The sequence below is a fragment of the Ambystoma mexicanum genome, chromosome 1q, assembly GCF_040938575.1.
Source record: "Ambystoma mexicanum isolate Mex_15411 chromosome 1q, UKY_AmexF1_1, whole genome shotgun sequence".
Taxonomy (NCBI): domain Eukaryota; kingdom Metazoa; phylum Chordata; class Amphibia; order Caudata; family Ambystomatidae; genus Ambystoma; species Ambystoma mexicanum.
The window spans coordinates 1509055869-1509083450 of NC_090922.1; positions in this window are offsets into that span (position 1 = coordinate 1509055869).

Sequence of the window (27582 nt, forward strand, 5' to 3'; positions counted from 1 at the left end):
CATTCACTTTTTGTTACAGTCCAATCCAAGGTTACATTCACTTTCTGCAATGACGATCAAGTGGGCAATGTCGTGTTAAATGTAGAGTCCAATCCAAGGTTACATTCACTTACTGGTAGAGTCCTATCCAAGGTTACATCCACTTTCTGCAATGATGATCTAGTGGGCAATGTTGTGATGAATGTAGAGTCCAAACCAAGCTTACTTTCAGTTTCTGGTAGAGTCCAAACCAAGATTACATTAACTTTCTGGTAGAGTCCAATCCAAGGTTACATTCACTTTCTGGTACAGTCCTATCCAAGGTTACATTCACTTTCTACAATGACGATCTAGTGGGCAATGTCGTGATGAATGTAGAGTACAATACAAGGTTATATTCACTTTCTGGTAGGGTCCAATCCAAGGTTACATTCACTTTGTGGTAGAGTCCAATCCAAGGTTACATTCACATTCTGGTACAGTCCTATCCAAGTTTACATTCACTTTCTGCAATGAGGACCTAGTGGACAATGTCGTGATAAATGTAGAGTCCAATCCAAGGTTACATTCACGTTCTGCAATGACGATCTAGTGGGCAATGTCGTGTTAAATGTAGAGGCCAATCCAAGTTTACATTCACTTTCTGGTAGAGTCCAATCCAAGGTTACATTCACTTTCTGCAATGACGATCCAGTGGGCAATGTCGTGTTAAATGTAGAGTCCAATCCAAGGTTACATTCACTTTCTGCAATGACGATCAAGTGGGCAATGTCGTGATAAATGTAGAGTCCAATCCAAGCTTACATTCACTTTCTGGTAGAGTCCAATCCAAGGTTACATTCACTTTCTGGTGGAGTCCAATCCAAGGTTACATTCACTTTCTGGTATAGTCCTCTCCAAGGTTACATTCACTTTCTGCAATTTCGATCTAGTGGGCAATGTCATGATAAATGTAGCATCCAATCCAAGTGTATATTCACTTTCTGCAATGAAGATCTAGTGGGCAATGTCGTGACAATGTAGAGTACAATCCAAGGTTACACTCACTTTCTGGTAGAGTCCAATCCAAGGTTACATTCAAATTCTGGTACAGTCCAATGCAAGGTTACATTAACTTTCTGGTAGAGTCCAATCCAAAGTTACAGTCACATTCTGGTAGAGTCCAATCCAAGGTTACATTCACTTTTTGGTACAGTCCAATCCAAGGTTACATTCACTTACTGGTAGAGTCCAACCAAAGGTTACATTCACTTTCTGCAATGACGATCTAGTGGGCAATAACGTGATAAATGTAGAGTCCATTCCAAGTGTACATTCAATTTCTGGTAGAGTCCAATCCAAGGTTACATTCACTTTCTGGTAGAGTCCAAAACAAGGTTACATTCAGTTTCTGGTACAGTCCTATCCAAGGTTACATTCACTTTCTGCAATGACGATCTAGTGGGCAATGTAGAGTTAAATGTAGCGTCCAATCCAAAGTTACATTCACTTGCTGCAATGACGAGTTAGTGAGCAATGTCGTGATAAATGTAGAATACAATCCAAGGTTACATTCACTATCTGGTAGAGTCCAATCCAAGGTTACATTCACGTTCTGGTAGAGTCCAATCCAAGGTTACATTCACTTTTTGGTACAGTCCAATCCAAGGTTACATTCACTTTCTGCAATGACGATCTAGTGGGCAATTTCGTGTTAAATGTAGAGTCCATTCCAAGGTTACATTCACTTTCTGGTACAGTCCTATCCAAGTTTACATTCACTTTCTGCAATGAGGACCTAGTGGACAATGTCGTGATAAATGTAGAGTCCAATCCAAGGTTACATTCACTTTCTGCAATGATGATCTAGTGGGCAATGTCGTGATAAATGTAGAGTACAATCCAAGGTTACATTCACTTTGTGGTAGAGTCCAATCCAAGGTTACATGCACTTTGTGGTAGAGTCCAATCCAAGGTTACATTTACATTCTGGTACAGTCCAATCCAAGGTTACATTCACTTTCTGGTACAGTCCAATCCAAGGTTACATTCACTTGCTGGTAGAGTCTAATCCAAGGTTACATTCACTTGCTGGTACAGTCCTATGCAAGGTTACATTCACTTTCTGCAATGACGATCTAGTGGGCAATGTCGTGAGAAATGTAGGGTACAATCCAAGGTTACATTCACTTTCTGGTACAGTCCAATCCAAGGTTACATTCACTTTCTGCGATGGTGATCTAGTGGGCACTCTCGGGGTGACGGGGGAGTCCATTCCAAGGCTACATTCACTTTCTGCGATGACGATCTAGTGGGGACTCTCGGGGTGATGGGGGAGTTCAATCCAAGGTTACATCCACTTTCTGCGATGGTGATCTAGTGGGCAATGTCATGTTGAATGTACAGTCCAATCCAAGGCTACATTCACTTTCTGGTACAGTCCTATCCAAGGTTACATTCACTTTCTGCAATGACGATCTAGTTGGCAATGTCGTGATAAATGTAGCATCCAATCCAAGGTTACATTCACTTTCTGCAATGACAATCTAGTGGGCAATGTCGTGTTAAATGTAGAGTACAATCCAAGGTTACATTCACTTTCTGGTAGAGTCCAATCCAAGGTTACATTCACTTTCTGCAATGACGATCTAGTGGGCAATGTTGTGTTAAATGTAGAGTACAATCCAAGGTTACAGTCACTTTCTGGTAGAGTCCAATCCAAGGTTACATTCACATTCTGGTACAGTCCAAACCAAGGTTACTTTCATTTTCTGGTACTGTCCAATCCAAGGTTACAGTCACGTTCTGGTAGAGTCCAATCCAATGTTACATTCACTTTCTGCAATGACGATCTAGTGGGCAATGTTGTGTTAAATGTAGAGTCCAATCCAAGGTTACATTCACTTACTCTTAGAGTCCAATCCAAGGTTACATTCACTTTCTGCAATGACGATCTAGTGGGCAATGTCGTGTTAAATGTAGAGTCCAATCCAAGGTTACATTCACTTACTCTTAGAGTACAATCCTAGGTTACATTCACTTTGTGGTAGAGCCCAATCCAAGGTTACATTCACGTTCTGGTAGAGTCCAATCCAATGTTACATTCACTTTTTGGTACAGTCCAATCCAAGCTTACATTCATTTTCTGGTAGAGTCCAATCCAAGGTTAGATTCACTTTCTGCAATGACGATCTAGTGGGAAATGTTGTGTTAAATGTAGAGTCCAATCCAAGGTTACATTCACTTACTCTTAGAGTCCAATCCAAGGTTACATTCACTTTCTGCAATGACGATCTAGTGGGCAATGTCGTGATAAATGTAGAGTCCATTCCAAGCGTACATTCACTTTCTGGTAGAGTCCAAACCAAGGTTACATTCATTTTCTGGTAGAGTCCAATCCAAGGTTACATTCACGTTCTGGTAGAGTCCAATCCATGGTTACATTCACTTTTTGGTACAGTCCAATCCAAGGTTACATTCACTTTCTGCAATGACGATCTAGTGGGCAATGTCGTGTTAAATGTAGAGTCCATTCCAAGGTTACATTCACTTTCTGGTACAGTCTTATCCAAGTTTACATTCACTTTCTGCAATGACAATTCAGTGGGCAATGTCGTGATAAATGTAGCGTCCAATCCAAGGTTACATTCACTTTCTGCAACGATGATCTAGTGGGCAATGTCGTGATAAATGTAGAGTACAATCCAAGGTTACATTCACTTTCTGGTAGAGTCCAATCCAAGGTTACATTCACTTTGTGGTAGAGTCCAATCCAAGGTTACATTCACATTCTGGTACAGTCCAATCCAAGGTTACATTCACTTTCTGGTACAGTCCAATCCAAGGTTAAATTAATTTCCTGGTAGAGTCCAATCCAAGGTTACATTCACTTGCTGGTACAGTCCTATGCAAGGTTACATTCACTTTCTGCAATGACGATCTAATGGGCAATGTCGTGATAAATGTAGAGTCCATTCCAAGCATACATTCACTTTCTGGTAGAGTCCAATCCAAGGTTACATTCACTTTCTGGTAGAGTCCAATTCAAGGTTACATTCACGTTCTGGTAGAGTCCAATCCATGGTTACATTCACTTTTTGGTACAGTCCAATCCAAGGTTACATTCACTTTCTGCAATGACGATCTAGTGGGTAATGTCGTGTTAAATGTAGAGTCCATTCCAAGGTTACATTCACTTTCTGGTACAGTCGTATCCAAGTTTACATTCACTTTCTGCAATGACGATCTAGTGGGCAATGTCGTGATAAATGTAGCATCAAATCCAAGGTTACATTCACTTTCTGCAACGATGATCTAGTGGGCAATGTCGTGATAAATGTAGAGTACAATCCAAGGTTACATTCACTTTCTGGTAGAGTCCAATCCAAGGTTACATTCACTTTGTGGTAGAGTCCAATCCAAGGTTACATTCACATTCTGGTACAGTCCAATCCAAGGTTACATTCACTTTCTGGTACAGTCCAATCCAAGGTTAAATTCACTTTCTGGTAGAGTCCAATCCAAGGTTACATTCACTTGCTGGTAGAGTCTAATCCAAGGTTACATTCACTTTCTGGTACAGTCCTATGCAAGGTTACATTAACTTTCTGCAATGACGATCTAGTGGGCAATGTCGTGATAAATGTAGCGTCCAATCCAAGGTTACATTCACTTTCTGCAATGACGATCTAGTGGGCAATGTCGTGATAAATGTAGGGTACAATCCAAGGTTACATTCACTTTCTGGTAGAGTCCAATCCAAGGTTACATTCACATTCTGGTACAGTCCAATCCAAGGTTACATTCACTTTCTGGTAAAGTTCAATCCAAGGTTACATTCACTTTCTGCGATGGTGATCTAGTGGGCACTATCAGGGTGACGGGGGAGTCCAATCCAAGGCTAGATTCACTTTTTGCGATAACAATCTAGTGGGGACTCTCAGGGTGACGATGGAGTCCAATTCAAGGCTACATTCACTTTCTGGTAGAGTCCAATCCAAGGTTACATCCACTTTCCGCGATGGTGATCTAGTGGGCAATGTCATGTTGAATGTAGAGTCCAATCCAAGGCTACATTCACTTTCTGGTACAGTCCTATCCAAGGTTACATTCACTTTCTTCAATGACGATCTAGTGGGCAATGTTGTCATAAATGTAGCATCCAATCCAAGGTTACATTCACTTTCTGGTAATGTCCAATCCAAGGTTACATTCACATTCTGGCACAGTCCAATCCAAGGTTACATTCAATTTCTGGTAGAGTCCAATTCAAGGTTACAGTCACGTTCTGGTAGAGTCCAATCCAAGGTTTCATTCACTTTCTGCAATGACGACCTAGTGGGCAATGTTGTGTTAAATGTAGAGTCCAATCCAAGGTTACATTCACTTACTCTTAGAGTCCAATCCAAGGTTACATTCACTTTCTGCAAAGACGATCTAGTGGGCAATGTAGTGTTAAATGTAGAGTCCAATCCAAGGTTACATTCACTTTCTGGTAGAGTCCAATCCAAGGTTACATTCACATTCTGGTACAGTCCAATCCAAGGTTACATTCACTTTCTGGTACAGTCCAATCCAAGGTTACATTCACTTGCTGGTAGAGACTAATCCAAGGTTACATTCACTTGCTGGTACAGTCCTATGCAAGGTTACATTCACTTTCTGCAATGACGATCTAGTGGGCAATGTCGTGAGAAATGTAGGGTACAATCCAAGGTTACATTCACTTTCTGGTAGAGTCCAATCCAAGGTTAGATTCACATTCTGGTACAGTCCAAATCAAGGTTACATTCACTTTTTGCGATGGTGATCTAGTGGGCACTCTCGGGGTGACGGGGGAGTCCATTCCAAGGCTACATTCACTTTCTGCGATGACGATCTAGTGGGGACTCTCGGGGTGATGGGGGAGTTCAATCCAAGGTTACATCCACTTTCTGAGATGGTCATCTAGTGGGCAATGTCATGTTGAATGTAGAGTCCAATCCAAGGCTACATTCACTTTCTGGTACAGTCCTATCCAAGGTTACATTCACTTTCTCAAATGACGATCTAGTGGGCAAAGTCGTGATAAATGTAGCATCCAATCCAAGGTTACATTCACTTTCTGCAATGACGATCTAGTGGGCAATGTCGTGTTAAATGTAGAGTACAATCCAAGGTAACATTCACTTTCTGGTAGAGTCCAATCCAAGGTTACATTCACTTTCTGCAATGACGATCTAGTGGGCAATGTTGTGTTAAATGTAGAGTCCAAACCTAGGTTACATTCACTTACTCTTAGAGTCCAAACCAAGGTTACATTCACTTTCTGCAATGAGGATCTAGTGGGCAATGTCATGTTAAATGTAGAATACAATCCAAGGTTACAGTCACTTTCTGGTACAGTCCAATCCAAGGTTACATTCATTTTCTGGTACAGCCCAATCCAAGGTTACAGTCACGTTCTGGTAGAGTCCGATCCAAGGTTACATTCAATTTTTGGTACAGTCCAATCCAAGCTTACATTCATTTTCTGGTAGAGTCCAATTAAAGGTTACATTCACTTTCTGCAATGACGATCTAGTGGGTAATGTTGTGTTAAATGTAGAGTCCAATCCAAGGTTACAGTCACGTTCTGGTAGAGTCCGATCCAAGGTTACATTCAATTTTTGGTACAGTCCAATCCAAGGTTACATTCACTTACTCTTAGAGTCCAATCCAAGGTTACATTCACTTTCTGCAATGACGATCTAGTGGGCAATGTCGTGTTAAATGTAGAGTCCAATCCAAGGTTACATTCACTTACTCTTAGAGTACAGTCCAACGTAACATTCACTTTGTGGTAGAGTCCAATCCAAGCTTACATTCACTTTCTGCTAGAGTCCAATCCAAGGTTACATTCCCTTTTTGGAACAGTCCAATCCAAGGTTACATTCACTTTCTGCAATGACGATCTAGTGGGCAATGTCGTGATAAATGTAGAGTCCATTTCAAGCGTACATTCACTTTCTGGTAGAGTCCAATCCAAGGTTACATTCACTTTCTGGTAGGGTCCAATCCAAGGTTACATTCACTTTGTGGTAGAGTCCAATCCAAGGTTACATTCACATTCTGGTACAGTCCAATCCAAGGTTACATTCACTTTCTGGTACAGTCCAATCCAAGGTTACATTCACTTTCTGGTAGAGTCCAATCCAAGGTTACATTCACTTTCTGGTGCAGTCCAATCCAAGGTTACATTTACTTTCTGCAATGACAATCTAGTGGCAATGTCGTGATAAATGTAGAGTACAATCCAAGGTTACATTCACTTTCTGGAAGAGTCCAATCCAAGGTTACATTCACGTTCTGGTACAGTCCAATCCAAGGTTACATTCACTTTCTGGTATAGTCCAATCCAAGGTTACATTCACTTTCTGGTAGAGTCCAATCCAAAGTTAAATTCAATTTCTGCGATGGTGATCTAGTGGGCATTCTCGGGGTGATGGGGGAGTCCAATCCAAGGTTACATTCACTTTCTGGGAGAGTCCAATCCAAGGCTACATTCACTTTCTGGTAGAGTCCAATCTAAGGTTACATCCACTTTCTGCGATGGTGATCTAGTGGGCAATGTCATGTTGAATGTAGAATCCAATCCAAGGCTACATTCACTTTCTGCAATGATGATCTAGTGGGCAATGTCATGTTGAATGTAGAGTCCAATCCAAGGTTACATTCACTTTCTGGTAGAGTCCAATCCAAGGCTACATTCACTTTCTGGTAGAGTCCAATCCAAGGTTACATCCACTTTCTGCGATGGTGATCTAGTGGGCAATGTCATGTTGAATGTAGAATCCAATCCAAGGCTACATTCACTTTCTGCAATGATGATCTAGTGGGCAATGTCATGTTGAATGTAGAGTCCAATCCAAGGTTACATTCACTTTCTGGTAGAGTCAAATCCAAGGCTACATTCACTTTCTGGTAGAGTCCAATCCAAGGTTACATCCACTTTCTGCGATGGTGATCTAGTGGGCAATGTCATGTTGAATGTAGAGTCCAATCCAAGGTTACATTCACTTTCTGGTAGAGTCCAATCCAAGGTTACATTCACATTCTGGTAGAGTCCAATTCAAGGTTACAGTCACTTTCTAGTAGAGTCCAATCCAAGGTTACATTCACTTTCTGCAATGACGATCTAGTGGGCAATGTTGTGTTAAATGTAGAGTCCAATCCAAGGTTACATTCACTTACTCTTAGAGTCCAATCCAAGGTTACATTCACTTTCTGCAATGACGATCTAGTGGGAAATGTCGTGTTAAATGTAGGGTCCAATCCAAGGTTACATTCACATTCTGGTACAGTCCAATCCAAGGTTACATTCATTTTCTGGTAGAGTCCAATCCAAGGTTACAGTCACGTTCTGGTAGAGTCCAATCCAAGGTTACATTCACTTTTTGGTACAGTCCAATCCAAGCTTACATTCACATTCTGGTACAGTCCAATCCAAGGTTACGTTCACTTTCTGGTACAGTCCAATCCAAGGTTAAATTCACTTTCTGGTAGAGTCCAATCCAAGGTTACATTCACTTTCTGTAATGACGATCTAGTGGGCAATGTTGTGTTAAATGTAGAGTCCAATCCAAGGTTACATTCACTTACTCTTAGAGTCCAATCCAAGGTTACATTCACGTTCTGCAATTACGATCTAGTGGGCAATGTCGTGTTAAATGTAGAGTACAATCCAAATTTACATTCACTTTCTGGTAGAGTCCAATCCAAGGTTACATTCATTTTCTGGTAGAGTCCAATCCAAGGTTACAGTCACATTCTGGTAGAGTCCAATCCAAGGTTACATTCACTTTCTGGTACAGTCCAATCCAAGCTTACATTCACTTTCTGGTAGAGTCCAATCCAAGGTTACTTTCACTTTCTGGTACAGTCCAATCCAAGGTTACATTCACTTTGTGGTAGAGTCCGATCCAAGGTTACATTCACATTCTGGTACAGTCCAATCCAAGGTTACATTCACTTTCTGGTAGAGTCCAATCCAAGGTTACATTCACTTTCCGGTAGAGTCCAATCCAAGGTTACATTCACTTTTTGTTACAGTCCAATCCAAGGTTACATTCACTTTGTGGTAGAGTCCAATCCAAGGTTACATTCACATTCTGGTACAGTCCAATCCAAGGTTACATTCACTTTCTGGTACAGTCCAATCCAAGGTTAAATTCACTTTCTGGTAGAGTCCAATCCAAGGTTACATTCACTTGCTGGTAGAGTCTAATCCAAGTTTACATTCACTTTCTGGTACAGTCCTATGCAAGATTACATTCACTTTCTGCAATGACGATCTAGTGGGCAATGTCGTGATAAATGTAGCGTCCAATCCAAGGTTACATTTACTTTCTGCAATGACGATCTGGTGGGCAATGTCGTGATAAATGTAGGGTACAATCCAAGGTTACATTCACTTTCTGGTAGAGTCCAATCCAAGGTTACATTCACATTCTGGTACAGTCCAATCCAAGGTTACATTCACTTTCGGCGATGGTGATCTAGTGGGCACTCTCGGGGTGACGGGGGAGTCCAATCCAAGGCTAGATTCACTTTCTGCAATAACGATCTAGTGGGGACTCTCAGGGTGACGGGGGAATCCAATTCAAGGCTACATTCACTTTCTGGTTGAATCCAATCCAAGGTTACATCCACTTTCTGCGATGGTGATCTAGTGGGCAATGTCAAGTTGAATGTAGAGTCCAATCCAAGGCTACATTCACTTTATGGTACAGTCCTATCCAAGGTTACATTCACTTTCTTCAATGACGATCTAGTGGGCAATGTCGTCATAAATGTAGCATCCAATCCAAGGTTACATTCACTTTCTGCAATGACGATCTAGTGAGCAATGTCGTGTTAAATGTAGAGTACAATCCAAGGTTACATTCACTTTCTGGTAGAGTCCAATCCAAGGTTACATTCACATTCTGGTACAGTCCAATCCAAGGTTACATTCACTTTCTGGTACAGTCCAATCCAAGGTTAAATTAATTTCCTGGTAGAGTCCAATCCAAGGTTACATTCACTTGCTGGTACAGTCCTATGCAAGGTTACATTCACTTTCTGCAATGACGATCTAATGGGCAATGTCGTGATAAATGTAGAGTCCATTCAAAGCGTACATTCACTTTCTGGTAGAGTCCAATCCAAGGTTACATTCACTTTCTGGTAGAGTCCAATTCAAGGTTACATTCACGTTCTGGTAGAGTCCAATCCATGGTTACATTCACTTTTTGGTACAGTCCAATCCAAGGTTACATTCACTTTCTGCAATGACGATCTAGTGGGTAATGTCGTGTTAAATGTAGAGTCCATTCCAAGGTTACATTCACTTTCTGGTACAGTCGTATCCAAGTTTACATTCACTTTCTGCAATGACGATCTAGTGGGCAATGTCGTGATAAATGTAGCATCCAATCCAAGGTTACATTCACTTTCTGCAACGATGATCTAGTGGGCAATGTCGTGATAAATGTAGAGTACAATCCAAGGTTACATTCACTTTCTGGTAGAGTCCAATCCAAGGTTACATTCACTTTGTGGTAGAGTCCAATCCAAGGTTACATTCACATTCTGGTACAGTCCAATCCAAGGTTACATTCACTTTCTGGTACAGTCCAATCCAAGGTTAAATTCACTTTCTGGTAGAGTCCAATCCAAGGTTACATTCACTTGCTGGTAGAGTCTAATCCAAGGTTACATTCACTTTCTGGTACAGTCCTATGCAAGGTTACATTAACTTTCTGCAATGACGATCTAGTGGGCAATGTCGTGATAAATGTAGCGTCCAATCCAAGGTTACATTCACTTTCTGCAATGACGATCTAGTGGGCAATGTCGTGATAAATGTAGGGTACAATCCAAGGTTACATTCACTTTCTGGTAGAGTCCAATCCAAGGTTACATTCACATTCTGGTACAGTCCAATCCAAGGTTACATTCACTTTCTGGTAAAGTTCAATCCAAGGTTACATTCACTTTCTGCGATGGTGATCTAGTGGGCACTATCAGGGTGACGGGGGAGTCCAATCCAAGGCTAGATTCACTTTTTGCGATAACAATCTAGTGGGGACTCTCAGGGTGACGGTGGAGTCCAATTCAAGGCTACATTCACTTTCTGGTAGAGTCCAATCCAAGGTTACATCCACTTTCCGCGATGGTGATCTAGTGGGCAATGTCATGTTGAATGTAGAGTCCAATCCAAGGCTACATTCACTTTCTGGTACAGTCCTATCCAAGGTTACATTCACTTTCTTCAATGACGATCTAGTGGGCAATGTTGTCATAAATGTAGCATCCAATCCAAGGTTACATTCACTTTCTGGTAATGTCCAATCCAAGGTTACATTCACATTCTGGCACAGTCCAATCCAAGGTTACATTCAATTTCTGGTAGAGTCCAATTCAAGGTTACAGTCACGTTCTGGTAGAGTCCAATCCAAGGTTTCATTCACTTTCTGCAATGACGACCTAGTGGGCAATGTTGTGTTAAATGTAGAGTCCAATCCAAGGTTACATTCACTTACTCTTAGAGTCCAATCCAAGGTTACATTCACTTTCTGCAATGACGATCTAGTGGGCAATGTAGTGTTAAATGTAGAGTCCAATCCAAGGTTACATTCACTTTCTGGTAGAGTCCAATCCAAGGTTACATTCACATTCTGGTACAGTCCAATCCAAGGTTACATTCACTTTCTGGTACAGTCCAATCCAAGGTTACATTCACTTGCTGGTAGAGACTAATCCAAGGTTACATTCACTTGCTGGTACAGTCCTATGCAAGGTTACATTCACTTTCTGCAATGACGATCTAGTGGGCAATGTCGTGAGAAATGTAGGGTACAATCCAAGGTTACATTCACTTTCTGGTAGAGTCCAATCCAAGGTTAGATTCACATTCTGGTACAGTCCAAATCAAGGTTACATTCACTTTTTGCGATGGTGATCTAGTGGGCACTCTCGGGGTGACGGGGGAGTCCATTCCAAGGCTACATTCACTTTCTGCGATGACGATCTAGTGGGGACTCTCGGGGTGATGGGGGAGTTCAATCCAAGGTTACATCCACTTTCTGCGATGGTGATCTAGTGGGCAATGTCATGTTGAATGTAGAGTCCAATCCAAGGCTACATTCACTTTCTGGTACAGTCCTATCCAAGGTTACATTCACTTTCTCAAATGACGATCTAGTGGGCAAAGTCGTGATAAATGTAGCATCCAATCCAAGGTTACATTCACTTTCTGCAATGACGATCTAGTGGGCAATGTCGTGTTAAATGTAGAGTACAATCCAAGGTAACATTCACTTTCTGGTAGAGTCCAATCCAAGGTTACATTCACTTTCTGCAATGACGATCTAGTGGGCAATGTTGTGTTAAATGTAGAGTCCAAACCTAGGTTACATTCACTTACTCTTAGAGTCCAAACCAAGGTTACATTCACTTTCTGCAATGAGGATCTAGTGGGCAATGTCATGTTAAATGTAGAATACAATCCAAGGTTACAGTCACTTTCTGGTACAGTCCAATCCAAGGTTACATTCATTTTCTGGTACAGCCCAATCCAAGGTTACAGTCACGTTCTGGTAGAGTCCGATCCAAGGTTACATTCAATTTTTGGTACAGTCCAATCCAAGCTTACATTCATTTTCTGGTAGAGTCCAATTAAAGGTTACATTCACTTTCTGCAATGACGATCTAGTGGGTAATGTTGTGTTAAATGTAGAGTCCAATCCAAGGTTACAGTCACGTTCTGGTAGAGTCCGATCCAAGGTTACATTCAATTTTTGGTACAGTCCAATCCAAGGTTACATTCACTTACTCTTAGAGTCCAATCCAAGGTTACATTCACTTTCTGCAATGACGATCTAGTGGGCAATGTCGTGTTAAATGTAGAGTCCAATCCAAGGTTACATTCACTTACTCTTAGAGTACAGTCCAACGTAACATTCACTTTGTGGTAGAGTCCAATCCAAGCTTACATTCACTTTCTGCTAGAGTCCAATCCAAGGTTAAATTCCCTTTTTGGAACAGTCCAATCCAAGGTTACATTCACTTTCTGCAATGACGATCTAGTGGGCAATGTCGTGATAAATGTAGAGTCCATTTCAAGCGTACATTCACTTTCTGGTAGAGTCCAATCCAAGGTTACATTCACTTTCTGGTAGGGTCCAATCCAAGGTTACATTCACTTTGTGGTAGAGTCCAATCCAAGGTTACATTCACATTCTGGTACAGTCCAATCCAAGGTTACATTCACTTTCTGGTACAGTCCAATCCAAGGTTACATTCACTTTCTGGTAGAGTCCAATCCAAGGTTACATTCACTTTCTGGTACAGTCCAATCCAAGGTTACATTTACTTTCTGCAATGACAATCTAGTGGCAATGTCGTGATAAATGTAGAGTACAATCCAAGGTTACATTCACTTTCTGGAAGAGTCCAATCCAAGGTTACATTCACGTTCTGGTACAGTCCAATCCAAGGTTACATTCACTTTCTGGTATAGTCCAATCCAAGGTTACATTCACTTTCTGGTAGAGTCCAATCCAAAGTTAAATTCAATTTCTGCGATGGTGATCTAGTGGGCATTCTCGGGGTGATGGGGGCGTCCAATCCAAGGCTACATTCACTTTCTGCGATGACGATCTAGTGGGCACTCTCGGGTGACGGGGGAGTCCAATCCAAGGCTACATTCACTATCTGCAATGACGGTCTAGTGGGCAATGTCATGTTGAATGTAGAGTCCAATCCAAGGTTACATTCACTTTCTGGGAGAGTCCAATCCAAGGCTACATTCACTTTCTGGTAGAGTCCAATCTAAGGTTACATCCACTTTCTGCGATGGTGATCTAGTGGGCAATGTCATGTTGAATGTAGAGTCCAATCCAAGGTTACATTCACTTTCTGGTAGAGTCCAATCCAAGGCTACATTCACTTTCTGGTAGAGTCCAATCCAAGGTTACATCCACTTTCTGCGATGGTGATCTAGTGGGTAATGTTGTGTTAAATGTAGAGTCCAATCCAAGGTTACAGTCACGTTCTGGTAGAGTCCGATCCAAGGTTACATTCAATTTTTGGTACAGTCCAATCCAAGGTTACATTCACTTACTCTTAGAGTCCAATCCAAGGTTACATTCACTTTCTGCAATGACGATCTAGTGGGCAATGTCGTGTTAAATGTAGAGTCCAATCCAAGGTTACATTCACTTACTCTTAGAGTACAGTCCAACGTAACATTCACTTTGTGGTAGAGTCCAATCCAAGCTTACATTCACTTTCTGCTAGAGTCCAATCCAAGGTTAAATTCCCTTTTTGGAACAGTCCAATCCAAGGTTACATTCACTTTCTGCAATGACGATCTAGTGGGCAATGTCGTGATAAATGTAGAGTCCATTTCAAGCGTACATTCACTTTCTGGTAGAGTCCAATCCAAGGTTACATTCACTTTCTGGTAGGGTCCAATCCAAGGTTACATTCACTTTGTGGTAGAGTCCAATCCAAGGTTACATTCACATTCTGGTACAGTCCAATCCAAGGTTACATTCACTTTCTGGTACAGTCCAATCCAAGGTTACATTCACTTTCTGGTAGAGTCCAATCCAAGGTTACATTCACTTTCTGGTACAGTCCAATCCAAGGTTACATTTACTTTCTGCAATGACAATCTAGTGGCAATGTCGTGATAAATGTAGAGTACAATCCAAGGTTACATTCACTTTCTGGAAGAGTCCAATCCAAGGTTACATTCACGTTCTGGTACAGTCCAATCCAAGGTTACATTCACTTTCTGGTATAGTCCAATCCAAGGTTACATTCACTTTCTGGTAGAGTCCAATCCAAAGTTAAATTCAATTTCTGCGATGGTGATCTAGTGGGCATTCTCGGGGTGATGGGGGCGTCCAATCCAAGGCTACATTCACTTTCTGCGATGACGATCTAGTGGGCACTCTCGGGTGACGGGGGAGTCCAATCCAAGGCTACATTCACTATCTGCAATGACGGTCTAGTGGGCAATGTCATGTTGAATGTAGAGTCCAATCCAAGGTTACATTCACTTTCTGGGAGAGTCCAATCCAAGGCTACATTCACTTTCTGGTAGAGTCCAATCTAAGGTTACATCCACTTTCTGCGATGGTGATCTAGTGGGCAATGTCATGTTGAATGTAGAGTCCAATCCAAGGTTACATTCACTTTCTGGTAGAGTCCAATCCAAGGCTACATTCACTTTCTGGTAGAGTCCAATCCAAGGTTACATCCACTTTCTGCGATGGTGATCTAGTGGGCAATGTCATGTTGAATGTAGAATCCAATCCAAGGCTACATTCACTTTCTGCAATGATGATCTAGTGGGCAATGTCATGTTGAATGTAGAGTCCAATCCAAGGTTACATTCACTTTCTGGTAGAGTCCAATCCAAGGCTACATTCACTTTCTGGTAGAGTCCAATCCAAGGTTACATCCACTTTCTGCGATGGTGATCTAGTGGGCAATGTCATGTTGAATGTAGAGTCCAATCCAAGGTTACATTCACTTTCTGGTAGAGTCCAATCCAAGGTTACATTCACATTCTGGTAGAGTCCAATTCAAGGTTACAGTCACTTTCTAGTAGAGTCCAATCCAAGGTTACATTCACTTTCTGCAATGACGATCTAGTGGGCAATGTTGTGTTAAATGTAGAGTCCAATCCAAGGTTACTGTTAGGCAGAAACCTGTGCAGTTCCCTTGGGGAACACTGCAAAAGATTTAAGACTACAGGTAGAGCAGTAAACCCCTTTGGTAGCAGTCTGTACCACCCAGATTTACCTGGTAGCTGTGGCTGAGCAGTCAGACTTCTCTCAAGAAGAGTTAGGCAGTATGTAAAGTATACACAATATGTACCAAAACACAATAGCACAAGCAAACACTGACCAGAGCTTGGTTTCAAAAGTATATAGTTATTTATTTAAAATACACATAAGTTAAAAACACTCTAGCAAAAATATAGTAAAAGCACTTCAACACAGTTATAATGAAAGTAGATTCAATCCTTTCTCCTATCTAGACAACTCTAGGTAAAACACCACTTAATTAAAACAGAGGTGAGTGCTTAACGTTAGATGACACTCTAGTAGTTTCCAAGAAAGGGAGAGAAAAAGCAGAAATGGGTTAGACACACCACTCTAAGGTCCAGAGCACTTGCAATAGGCTTACAGAAGAATAAAGTCACAGGTGAGCAAAAGTCACTAGGCAGGGCCCACTCTTAGAGTAGCCGGAGCGAAAATGTGCCCAAGATCACACTGTTAGTTAGAGATTCAAAGTCTTGCAAAGAGTCAAAAAGAGGTTAGAGTGGCTCAGAAAGTTTAGCCAAAGTGTCCCAGGCACTCCCAGGTTCGAAAGCCGGGGACTAAATCTACCCCGTACAGTCGGTAGCAAGGGAAGCCAGGCAGAACACAGTACCTTAAGCGGAAAGGATCCTCCAGCGGTGGCAGTTGTTCCAGGCAGTGGCAGCAGGGCTCGACGTCGGTCAGGGGAGAAGAAGTTCTCGCTGAAGAGCAGAAGAAGAGGGTCGTTGCACTGCCCGGGAAGAAACCAGCCGCGGAGTCCTCCGGTTAAAGGGTTGGTGCCGACTTTCGCGGTATGGGGGTAAAGTGTGGTATTCCGGTTGCCGGGGTGCTTGGCACAGGCAAGGCGGCCACGAGATACCTCAAAGAACGGAAAGAAGGCGAAAACTGGTTGTCCCCACCAGTCAAGGGAAGGAGCCACTCCGTTAAGAGTTCTCCTCGGTCGTCGGGAAAAAGTGGTGAGACGGTTCAGCAGGGCTCCACCGGGTGGTGTCGTCGAAGCAGGTCGGCTCAGCTCTTCCCTCGTCGGATTCTTGGTCCTGTGGCGACTTCTGAAGTCCCAGTCCCCAAAGCCCTGCTTTTATGCAGCAAACCCCCATTCACCCAGCCTAGCTGTCACTCAACCATGCTAAGTGGTGAGCCGGGCGGCTCACCACTTGGGCCAATCAGGACGGAGTGCGACTTGAGTTACCAAGGTAACTCAGTCCAGGGTGCCTAAATCCCCCTCCACCCCTCCTAAGTACCCCAGACAGAGTGGCACCACTTTGGAGGGCTTCTGTGGAGAAGCCCGCCAAAAGTGGAACAAAGGGCTCCACTTTGGGTCAGAGTTACAGAGGCGAACACCAACGCCATTTTAGAATCAAGTTTTGGCAAAAAGTCCCAACCGGAGTTATAAAAATAAATATATAAACCGGTGGTATGTTTAAGGCTACCGTAAATAAATAATTAAATGTGTTAGCCTAAAACAATGGGAAATCCCATAGGGAAATATTCGCGGTCGAATATAAAAAGTAGTTTCCACTGCCACCAGCCAAAACTCGATCAGGGGGGACGGAGACGTGCCCCCTCGACTAACAGACCCTGGGGCAATCGAATTGCCCCAGCCAGTACGTCCACAATATGATGGTTTGTACTGGTTCTGTTCAGGATTCAAGACTAGCAAAGTCTTTGGTGACTTTACATGCCCTGGGAGACAGTAGTCAGTCCCAGGGTATGGAGTCTATGTTGGGGAGTCCCTAGGACACCCCTGGGTCACGGCACAGAGGGTGCTGTGTGACCCACATCACAAAAATACATGAGGCCCTATGGAGTAAGAGACCCCATAGCCCATTCAACACAAGGTTTAACCAAGAAAACACACTTCAACATGTCCAAGAGTGAGGGTAAAAGAGTCTCACTCTTGGCAGGAGAAAAAAATTAAACCCCAGAAATCCAGCAAAGCTGCTGGGGGACTCACTAGGTAGGGAAATTCAGCCTAAACAGAGAATTCTCCCTAACACTCGCCCCCCCCAGACTAAGGGACAGGAGGATTTAATCCACTCCTGGATGAACCTCATACCTCTAGTCGATGATATACATCCTAGAGAGTCCATCAGCATTTTGATGGTGACACCCTGACCTGTGCTCAATGGTGAAATCAAACCCTTGCAGGCAGATTGACCATCTCAATAGTTTTGGATTTTCCCCTTTCATTTGCATTAACCATCTCAAGGGTTGGTGGTCAGTCTGAATAACAAAAGTAGAACCATACAAGTATGGCCTAAACTTCTTCAGTGCCCACACAATAGCAAAGCATTCTCTTTCGATAGTTGCCCACCTTGTCTCAGGATCCTTCAGTTTCCTACTGATGAAGCAAATGGGGTGCTCCCTACCCTTCTCATCCAGTTGGCTTAGAACTGCACCTATACCTACATTGGAAGCATCAGTTTGTACAATGAAAGGTTGGTGGTAGTCAGGAGCTCTCAATACTGGAGCCTGGCAAAGAGCTCTCTTCAGTTTTTCAAAGGCCTGATTGCACTCCTCATTCCATTTCACCTTTTTAGGGAATTTGGGAGAGGAGATTACATTCAGTGGAGAAGCTATGGTCCCATAGTTCTCAATGAAATTCCTGTAATACCCAGTGAGGCCTAGAAAAGCTCTCACTTGGGTTTGAGTAGTTGGTGTTGTCCAATTTTGCACAGCTTCAATCTTGCTGGGCAAAGGCCTTATTTCTCCACCTCCTACCTCATGTCCAAGGTAGACCACTTTACTTTGACCAATCTGGCACTTACTGGCTTTGATTGTCAAATGGGCCTGTTTCAGAGCCTGCAACACATGGCCTAGGTGGTTCACATGTTCTTCCCAGGAGTGGCTGAAGACTGCAATGTCATCCAAGTATGCCATGCAGAAATCTTCCATCCCAGCCAGAACTTGGTTCACCATCCTTTGGAATGTGGCAGGTGCGTTTTTCAGTCCAAAAGGCATGACCTTAAACTGGTACAAGCCAACTGGGGTTGAAAATGCAGTTTTCTCCTTGGCATGGTCTGTCAGGGCTATTTGCCAATAGCCTGACGTCAGGTCAAATGTGCTGAGGTACTTGGCTGCACCAAGTTTATCCACCAACTCATCTGTCCTGGGCAAAGGGTGGGCATCAGTCTTGGTGACTGCATTTAGAGCTCTATAGTCCACACAGAATCTCAAGTCTTTGGATCCTGCCTTTGGTACTAACACAACTGGGCTAGACCATGGACTAGTAGAGGGTTCTATTACCCCGAGATCAAGCATCTTCTTGACCTCTCCTTTGATGTGGGCTCTGATATGTTCTGACATTCTGTATCCTCTGCTTTTGACTGGCAGACAGTCACCAGTGAGTATCTCATGCTGGCCCCAAGGGGTCAAGCCTGGTGACAGTGAGAACAGGGAGGCAAACTGATTTAACATAGATTTGCACTCCTCTTGTTGCTCAGGTGTCAGGTCTGAAGAGAGATTGACTCCTTCAACTTTTTCATCTAAAGGTACACCTCTGAGGAGATCAGGGAGAGATTCACTCTCTTCCTCCTCTGCAGCTGAAGCTAGGAGCAAGGCTCCTACATCAGGTCTGGAGATGTAGGCTTTTAGTCGGTTGGTGTGGAAGACTCTAGGAGCTTCCCTGGGTCTGCCCAGATCCACCAGATAGTTGACCTCTCCAAGTTTTCCCACAACCTTGAAGGGTCCCATCCATTTGTCTTGCAAGGCCCTCTGCCTTGTTGGGAGCATAACTAGAACAAGCTGGTCTTGAGTAAACTCAACCATGTTAGCCTTCTGGTCGTGCCAATGTTTGACCAGGGCTTGACCAGCTTTCAAGTTGTCACTTGCTTCTGCCATCATGTGTGACATTCTCCTCCGGAGACCTATCACATAGTCAGTCACTCTGACTGGCTTGAGGGGAGGAGCACCTTCCAACCCCTCCTTAATCAGGGCCAATGGACCTCTGACTGGATGGCCATAGAGAAGCTCAAAGGGAGAATAACCTACTCCCTCCTGAGGGACTTCTCTATAAGCAAAGAGAAGGCATGGCAGTAGAAGGTCCCACTTTTTCTTAAGGGGTTCTTCCAAAGCACCTATCATGCTCTTCATGGTTCTGTTAAACCTTTCAACCAACCCGTTTGTCTGAGGGTGGTAGGCGGTTGAGAACTTGTAGGTAACTCCACAGGTTTTCCACATGGCCTTCATGTAGTGGGACATAAAGTTTGACCCCCTGTCAGAGATTACCTCCTTAGGAAACCCAACCCTGGTAAAAATACCAAGGAGGGCCTTAGCCACAGCCGGAGCTGTAACAGTCCTCATAGGAATGGCCTCCGGGTACCTAGTAGCATGGTCTACTACAACAAGGATAAACCTGTTGCCTGAGGAGGTTGGAGGATCAAGGGGACCAACAATGTCAATCCCTACCCTCTCAAATGGGACTCCCACAACTGGGAGAGGCACTAAAGGTGCCACATTCTTGGAACCAACCTTACCAGAAGTCTGGCAGGTATGGCAGCTCTTACAATATCTATCTACTTCGGCCCCCATCTTTGGCCAATAAAAGTAGAGTGAGAGCCTTTCCTTGGTCTTCTTGAAACTCAAGTGGCCAGCCAAAGGTATCTCATGGGCTAGTTGTAAGAACTGTTGTCTGTTTTCCTGTGGGACTACAAGGCGTTTGTAGTCTCCAGGTTCAGACTCAGTGGGTTCACTGTAGAAGAGGCCATCTTCCCAGTGCAACCTATACTTCCCAGGCTCTTGCCCATCAGCTTGAGAAGCTGCCTGGTGGCGGAGACCCTCCAGAGTTGGACATTCTCTTTGCCCCTTACGAAAAGCTGCCCTGCTAGGCCCACCTTCTGCCAGTAAAGACTGCAGCTCAGGATGGTCCTCAGGGTCCAAATCTCCAATAAGGTTGGGGCCTCCTTCTAGCTCTTCCTCAGAGTCTAGCTCAACCACACAGGGTTGTACCTCCCTCTCAGCCTCAGCTGGAGGTGGAGTTACAGGTGTAACTTTGGACAACCTAGGGGAAGTCCTTGTTGGAAGCACTGGAGTGCTTGCTGCTGGCTTTTTCCTAGGAGTCTTGGGTTGCCCCTTTGCTCCTGATCTGGTAGTTACTGCAGTAAGTTGCTCCAGTGGTAGAGGAGTGATTTCTGTCATCATCTCCTGAGATAACCCTCTCAGGGTTTTCTCCCTTGCAGGTTTTGTGAGTTCCTGAAACCTTTTGCTAGGAGGTCTGGGGGTATGAGATACAACTCCAAGAGCTTTGAGGTCATTACCCAACAGAACCCTACCTGGCACTTCACATTGTACACTGACAGGTATTTTTACAGCCATATCATTACATTGGATGAGAACTGGTAACTGGGGACACATCTGCACAGGCCCACCAGCTAACTTGGTGAGGCATTTGGGTGCCTTAGCAACATCCTCTGCCTTGAAAAATGATTCATCCACCACAGTTATGCTGGCTCCAGTGTCCCTAATGGCAGGAGTCTCCTGACCATTCACCTGGACACTGTCCTTATAATACTCTTTAGTATTATCTGGGATAGAGTTATAGACATCTAAATTCTGTTGCTCCCACAACCCCAGAGAGACTAAAGAAACACTAGCTGAGACTCCAGTGGGTTCATCAGCTAGTAATAGAAAGTTTCCACTTGCCATGGGTACTTCCTCTTCGGGAGCGAAGGCTAAGGAGGCAAGCTGGACCCCTGAAGGTTTACCCTTACATCTGGGATCTCCTTTCACATGGTCAGTAGCCTTACAAACAAAGCATGAGCCAAAGGCTCGCTGGAATGGAGGCTTGTTCTGACCTCCTTCTGGTCTGGGACCAGAAGGTACACTAGCCTGATTTGGTTTCCCTTGTGGCTTACCCTTATAGTTTTGTTTGGGGCCCTCTTTGGAATTTGTAGTATTAGAATTCTCTTTGGAGTCCTTCTTAGACTGTTTTTCCCCATCCTTCTTCTGAGTTACCCCAGAATCCTTGTGAGTGGCCCTGTTGGCAACCCACAAGTCAGCAGCCTTAGCTAGCTTCCGGGAATCTAATTCCCTGGAATCAGCCAAGTGTTGTCTGAGCTCAGGAGAGCAGGCATCATAAATAGTCTCCAACATAAACAAATTCTTCATACCTTCATAAGTGTTCACCTTGTAACCCTTAATCCATCCCTCTAAGTTTTTCAAACATTCATTCACCCAGGTAGCCCAAGGGGTACCATCATGCTTTTTGAGGCTCCTAAACCTCTTAAGATACTGGGAAGGGGTCTTCCCAAACCTAGCTATCAAAGCTAGTTTCACACATTCATAGTCCTTCCTATCCTCCTCCCCCATCTCCATTACCACATCAGTTGCAACAGGGGGAAGCCTAGAGAACAACCAGGTGAGTAAGTCATTTCCTGTGATGTTCTGGAGCCCATGATTATATTCAAACAGAGACAACCAATCCAACACATCCAACTTAGGCTCATACATACCAACCAATTCTTTAGGCATCCGGGGTCTTTTAGGACTGGAACTTCTAGAGGAGCCAGAGAGAGAAACATTCTCAACAGATAATTTCTTCATTTCTAAGTCATACTTGAGCTCCATTTCCCTTAGCCTTAGTTCTTTGTCAGTTTGAGCATTAAGTTTCTTATACTCCAATTCTAGCTTCATTTTCTCCAGTTCAAAGTACTGAGGACTAAATGTGGGACCTGGTAAAGGTCCAGTAGGTACAGCAGGTAGAGCAGGCAGAGGCCTAGGGGGGACAGTTACAACAGCCTCACCCTCCTCTTCTGACTCTTCCTCAGAAACATCAACATTTTGCTCCATGTTAACTTCAACACTGTCATCTACAGTCGCTGGAGTGGTAGGTTCCTCTGAACCATCACCCAGACTTTGGTTAGCTAACAATCTTTCAATCAGCTCCATTTTCTTGCCCTTAGTCAGGAGATCCTTATGTTTACAGAGCACTCTTAAACAATCAGCAGTTTTGGCTGCAAGGGACTCTTGACTATAGCTTTCTATAACTGACATGTTAGAGGTTTTACTTTTTCAGTGCTAAGCTTTGTGGTTAGTTGCACTAAGGTATCTAAAGCACAATAAAATGTATACTCAATACAAATCCCACCGCTGTACACCAGTGTTAGGCAGAAACCTGTGCAGTTCCCTTGGGGAACACTGCAAAAGATTTAAGACTACAGGTAGAGCAGTAAACCCCTTTGGTAGCAGTCTGTACCACCCAGATTTACCTGGTAGCTGTGGCTGAGCAGTCAGACTTCTCTCAAGAAGAGTTAGGCAGTATGTAAAGTATACACAATATGTACCAAAACACAATAGCACAAGCAAACACTGACCAGAGCTTGGTTTCAAAAGTATATAGTTATTTATTTAAAATACACATAAGTTAAAAACACTCTAGCAAAAATATAGTAAAAGCACTTCAACACAGTTATAATGAAAGTAGATTCAATCCTTTCTCCTATCTAGACAACTCTAGGTAAAACACCACTTAATTAAAACAGAGGTGAGTGCTTAACGTTAGATGACACTCTAGTAGTTTCCAAGAAAGGGAGAGAAAAAGCAGAAATGGGTTAGACACACCACTCTAAGGTCCAGAGCACTTGCAATAGGCTTACAGAAGAATAAAGTCACAGGTGAGCAAAAGTCACTAGGCAGGGCCCACTCTTAGAGTAGCCGGAGCGAAAATGTGCCCAAGATCACACTGTTAGTTAGAGATTCAAAGTCTTGCAAAGAGTCAAAAAGAGGTTAGAGTGGCTCAGAAAGTTTAGCCAAAGTGTCCCAGGCACTCCCAGGTTCGAAAGCCGGGGACTAAATCTACCCCGTACAGTCGGTAGCAAGGGAAGCCAGGCAGAACACAGTACCTTAAGCGGAAAGGATCCTCCAGCGGTGGCAGTTGTTCCAGGCAGTGGCAGCAGGGCTCGACGTCGGTCAGGGGAGAAGAAGTTCTCGCTGAAGAGCAGAAGAAGAGGGTCGTTGCACTGCCCGGGAAGAAACCAGCCGCGGAGTCCTCCGGTTAAAGGGTTGGTGCCGACTTTCGCGGTATGGGGGTAAAGTGTGGTATTCCGGTTGCCGGGGTGCTTGGCACAGGCAAGGCGGCCACGAGATACCTCAAAGAACGGAAAGAAGGCGAAAACTGGTTGTCCCCACCAGTCAAGGGAAGGAGCCACTCCGTTAAGAGTTCTCCTCGGTCGTCGGGAAAAAGTGGTGAGACGGTTCAGCAGGGCTCCACCGGGTGGTGTCGTCGAAGCAGGTCGGCTCAGCTCTTCCCTCGTCGGATTCTTGGTCCTGTGGCGACTTCTGAAGTCCCAGTCCCCAAAGCCCTGCTTTTATGCAGCAAACCCCCATTCACCCAGCCTAGCTGTCACTCAACCATGCTAAGTGGTGAGCCGGGCGGCTCACCACTTGGGCCAATCAGGACGGAGTGCGACTTGAGTTACCAAGGTAACTCAGTCCAGGGTGCCTAAATCCCCCTCCACCCCTCCTAAGTACCCCAGACAGAGTGGCACCACTTTGGAGGGCTTCTGTGGAGAAGCCCGCCAAAAGTGGAACAAAGGGCTCCACTTTGGGTCAGAGTTACAGAGGCGAACACCAACGCCATTTTAGAATCAAGTTTTGGCAAAAAGTCCCAACCGGAGTTATAAAAATAAATATATAAACCGGTGGTATGTTTAAGGCTACCGTAAATAAATAATTAAATGTGTTAGCCTAAAACAATGGGAAATCCCATAGGGAAATATTCGCGGTCGAATATAAAAAGTAGTTTCCACTGCCACCAGCCAAAACTCGATCAGGGGGGACGGAGACGTGCCCCCTCGACTAACAGACCCTGGGGCAATCGAATTGCCCCAGCCAGTACGTCCACAATATGATGGTTTGTACTGGTTCTGTTCAGGATTCAAGACTAGCAAAGTCTTTGGTGACTTTACATGCCCTGGGAGACAGTAGTCAGTCCCAGGGTATGGAGTCTATGTTGGGGAGTCCCTAGGACACCCCTGGGTCACGGCACAGAGGGTGCTGTGTGACCCACATCACAAAAATACATGAGGCCCTATGGAGTAAGAGACCCCATAGCCCATTCAACACAAGGTTTAACCAAGAAAACACACTTCAACATGTCCAAGAGTGAGGGTAAAAGAGTCTCACTCTTGGCAGGAGAAAAAAATTAAACCCCAGAAATCCAGCAAAGCTGCTGGGGGACTCACTAGGTAGGGAAATTCAGCCTAAACAGAGAATTCTCCCTAACAGTTACATTCACTTACTCTTAGAGTCCAATCCAAGGTTACATTCACTTTCTGCAATGACGATCTAGTGGGAAATGTTGTGTTAAATGTAGGGTCCAATCCAAGGTTACATTCACATTCTGGTACAGTCCAATCCAAGGTTACATTCATTTTCTGGTAGAGTCCAATCCAAGGTTACAGTCACGTTCTGGTAGAGTCCAATCCAAGGTTACATTCACTTTTTGGTACAGTCCAATCCAAGCTTACATTCACATTCTGGTACAGTCCAATCCAAGGTTACGTTCACTTTCTGGTACAGTCCAATCCAAGGTTAAATTCACTTTCTGGTAGAGTCCAATCCAAGGTTACATTCACTTTCTGTAATGACGATCTAGTGGGCAATGTTGTGTTAAATGTAGAGTCCAATCCAAGGTTACATTCACTTACTCTTAGAGTCCAATCCAAGGTTACATTCACTTTCTGCAATTACGATCTAGTGGGCAATGTCGTGTTAAATGTAGAGTACAATCCAAATTTACATTCACTTTCTGCTAGAGTCCAATCCAAGGTTACATTCCCTTTTTGGAACAGTCCAATCCAAGGTTACATTCACTTTCTGCAATGACGATCTAGTGGGCAATGTCGTGATAAATGTAGAGTCCATTTCAAGCGTACATTCACTTTCTGGTAGAGTCCAATCCAAGGTTACATTCACTTTCTGGTAGGGTCCAATCCAAGGTTACATTCACTTTGTGGTAGAGTCCAATCCAAGGTTACATTCACATTCTGGTACAGTCCAATCCAAGGTTACATTCACTTTCTGGTACAGTCCAATCCAAGGTTACATTCACTTTCTGGTAGAGTCCAATCCAAGGTTACATTCACTTTCTGGTACAGTCCAATCCAAGGTTACATTTACTTTCTGCAATGACAATCTAGTGGCAATGTCGTGATAAATGTAGAGTACAATCCAAGGTTACATTCACTTTCTGGAAGAGTCCAATCCAAGGTTACATTCACGTTCTGGTACAGTCCAATCCAAGGTTACATTCACTTTCTGGTATAGTCCAATCCAAGGTTACATTCACTTTCTGGTAGAGTCCAATCCAAAGTTAAATTCAATTTCTGCGATGGTGATCTAGTGGGCATTCTCGGGGTGATGGGGGCGTCCAATCCAAGGCTACATTCACTTTCTGCGATGACGATCTAGTGGGCACTCTCGGGTGACGGGGGAGTCCAATCCAAGGCTACATTCACTATCTGCAATGACGGTCTAGTGGGCAATGTCATGTTGAATGTAGAGTCCAATCCAAGGTTACATTCACTTTCTGGGAGAGTCCAATCCAAGGCTACATTCACTTTCTGGTAGAGTCCAATCTAAGGTTACATCCACTTTCTGCGATGGTGATCTAGTGGGCAATGTCATGTTGAATGTAGAGTCCAATCCAAGGTTACATTCACTTTCTGGTAGAGTCCAATCCAAGGCTACATTCACTTTCTGGTAGAGTCCAATCCAAGGTTACATCCACTTTCTGCGATGGTGATCTAGTGGGCAATGTCATGTTGAATGTAGAATCCAATCCAAGGCTACATTCACTTTCTGCAATGACGATCTAGTGGGCAATGTCGTGATAAATGTAGAGTCCATTTCAAGCGTACATTCACTTTCTGGTAGAGTCCAATCCAAGGTTACATTCACTTTCTGGTAGGGTCCAATCCAAGGTTACATTCACTTTGTGGTAGAGTCCAATCCAAGGTTACATTCACATTCTGGTACAGTCCAATCCAAGGTTACATTCACTTTCTGGTACAGTCCAATCCAAGGTTACATTCACTTTCTGGTAGAGTCCAATCCAAGGTTACATTCACTTTCTGGTACAGTCCAATCCAAGGTTACATTTACTTTCTGCAATGACAATCTAGTGGCAATGTCGTGATAAATGTAGAGTACAATCCAAGGTTACATTCACTTTCTGGAAGAGTCCAATCCAAGGTTACATTCACGTTCTGGTACAGTCCAATCCAAGGTTACATTCACTTTCTGGTATAGTCCAATCCAAGGTTACATTCACTTTCTGGTAGAGTCCAATCCAAAGTTAAATTCAATTTCTGCGATGGTGATCTAGTGGGCATTCTCGGGGTGATGGGGGCGTCCAATCCAAGGCTACATTCACTTTCTGCGATGACGATCTAGTGGGCACTCTCGGGTGACGGGGGAGTCCAATCCAAGGCTACATTCACTATCTGCAATGACGGTCTAGTGGGCAATGTCATGTTGAATGTAGAGTCCAATCCAAGGTTACATTCACTTTCTGGGAGAGTCCAATCCAAGGCTACATTCACTTTCTGGTAGAGTCCAATCTAAGGTTACATCCACTTTCTGCGATGGTGATCTAGTGGGCAATGTCATGTTGAATGTAGAGTCCAATCCAAGGTTACATTCACTTTCTGGTAGAGTCCAATCCAAGGCTACATTCACTTTCTGGTAGAGTCCAATCCAAGGTTACATCCACTTTCTGCGATGGTGATCTAGTGGGCAATGTCATGTTGAATGTAGAATCCAATCCAAGGCTACATTCACTTTCTGC